The following is a 2,287-nucleotide window of genomic DNA, read 5'->3' as shown; positions in this document are numbered from 1 at the left end:
ACTGATTATAGGGTTAGATCTCATTATCCATCTATCACACTTAGGGGAGACTGCTGGTGGGAAGAATCAGAAATCTCAACTCAATGTACCTTAGACAATGAAGGGATGGTCTTTCCTAAGAAATGCTGCTGGAGTGCCACCATGCTTAATTAATTAATCATTAATACAGTGATCCTATCATTTTCATTGACCTGGGTTTCAGCAAATCTGAGGATTAACTTCATTGTGGCCCTCAGCTGGCTCTTTAGTTCCATGCATTGTTTTCAGAAAGGTAACTGTTCAATTGAAAGAGAAGAGTCCATTTACTCTGAGGTTATTTCCTCTTGTCAGTAAGAAATCTTCCCCAAAGACTCTCCTACACTCCTTTCACATATTAGTAGGGACCATGAAAATCACTGACAGAGGTTCCACTCATTTCTACCCTTTTGGGATGAAAAGAAGTCACCTACTTATATGTACAATTGTATAATTTTGCAAAGGAGGGTAAATACATGATGAAAGGTACATATGAAAAAGAATTATGGAGAGCCAGTTCACTGAAGACCCAAGTACTTTTGGGATCTAAAGTAGGGTTACCCCACAATCTGGGGCACATCCAGGAAAGGCAGCTGTAAGTGAAGGATAACATTTTGGATAATGAAGCTGAGAAGTTTCTTAAATTAAGGGCTCAAGATTGCATCTAGAATCACATCAAGAAAGCATGAATTTAACACATACTTTGAGATAAAATGCATTCTTGGGAACATGGGTAAGAGCACTTTGTGGCTGATATTAATTAATGCAAACTTGAAGGAGAGAGTAGACATCCTTCCAGGTCCTAGCTATATGAAGAAAAGTGGGTACCTACTTTTTCTGGCCCACTTTTACTTCTGGAGTGAACTTGTGTCGCAGAGTTGGACTGCAAGACTCTGCATGTACGGGGCTGAGTGATCACACGACACTGCTCATCCCTGTACTCTACCTTCCTGCAACACCTCCCCGTGAATCTTTAATGATTCCTTTGGCTTACTGGTCACCTTTTTCCTTGGAAAGAGGAGCCTAGGATGGAGAGCTTTAAAGTTCTGAATACTGAGAAGATATCTCCTTCCAAAAATTCACAGACTGGCATCATTCTGACATATAGACTTGTCTTTGATGGGCTGAATTTGTGTATTAGTCCCTCCAATCGGAACTGGAAAATGAATGAATGGTATCTGGATGTTCACAGAAGAGGCCAGATCACAGCTCATATCCTCTGTGCCAAGGACAGATGTCTTGGGAAGCCTGGTCAGGGCCAGCAGCTGCCAGCCAGTGGACCTAGCTCTCTCCTTCCCTTCCTTCTCCTTTGCTCATCACTGCACCTGGGGAAGGGCTGAAATATATCAAATTTTCTCAAATTTCTCTTGCCATATCCCCTCTGTAATTCTGCTGCCCCAGCCTCATGGAGACTCTCAATTCCCTAGTCTTTGCCTTGGGCTGTGCAGATGTCAAGATTGATGAGCACTGTGGGCTGCAGGCAGCTCCACAAAGTTCTGGCCCCCTGGAGGACATGGGTTTGCTCTTCCTTTCCCTTTAGTGGTAACTGAGTGTCAGGATAACAGATGGAGAGTGGAGAGAGGAGACCACAGACTCACTTTCAGCAAGTGGGGACAGCATGTGTGCAGGAGGGATTCGAGATTCCGAGATTTTAAATTTTAGGTTAGCTGTTATTTGTTTTTCTTAACAGTTGGGAGAGAATTTGGCCAGTAAAAAAAAAAAAAGAAAGTACTTTTTAATTTCTCAAGTATGAGCACTAAAATTTCTGTTCAGAGAACAAGAAACTCTCAGGAGAGACCTCCAAGACTAACAGTGGTTCTGAGATCAGGATCAGAGCAACGCTTAGACATTTTTTCACCAATACGAATCTAAGTCACCTGGACTTGTGCAAATACTAAAATGCTTGTTCTGTCTTCATCACCATATGGGACTCTGGCTAATTGTATCTGCCTCCCACCTCCCTCGGCATAAAGCACCATTTGTTTTAGGAAACGACCCCTGTTCAACCTCTCCTTGAGTCTCAGGTAAAAGTTGACGTTTTACATAGACAATCCAGCATCTGAAATCAATGTATTCCAGGATCATCAAGGAAGCTGTCCCAGCAATGGGACTAGGATCCAAGGCAAACCTACATCACTTTATTCTGGGACTCCTTTTGTGACTTCTTAAAAAGGAGAAGCCATCTTTTCTATTTCTACCTATGGGAAGGGTTTAAGTCTTAAGATATGGTGACATGGCTAAAAATTTGTCAGTATGATAAAAGCAGAAATGT

The sequence above is a fragment of the Fukomys damarensis genome, unplaced genomic scaffold, assembly GCF_012274545.1.
Source record: "Fukomys damarensis isolate Sample0158 unplaced genomic scaffold, DMR_v1.0_HiC HiC_scaffold_7, whole genome shotgun sequence".
NCBI classification, from domain to species: domain Eukaryota; kingdom Metazoa; phylum Chordata; class Mammalia; order Rodentia; family Bathyergidae; genus Fukomys; species Fukomys damarensis.
The sequence above is the reverse complement of the archived record's forward strand: the minus strand, read 5'-3'. Positions refer to the sequence as shown.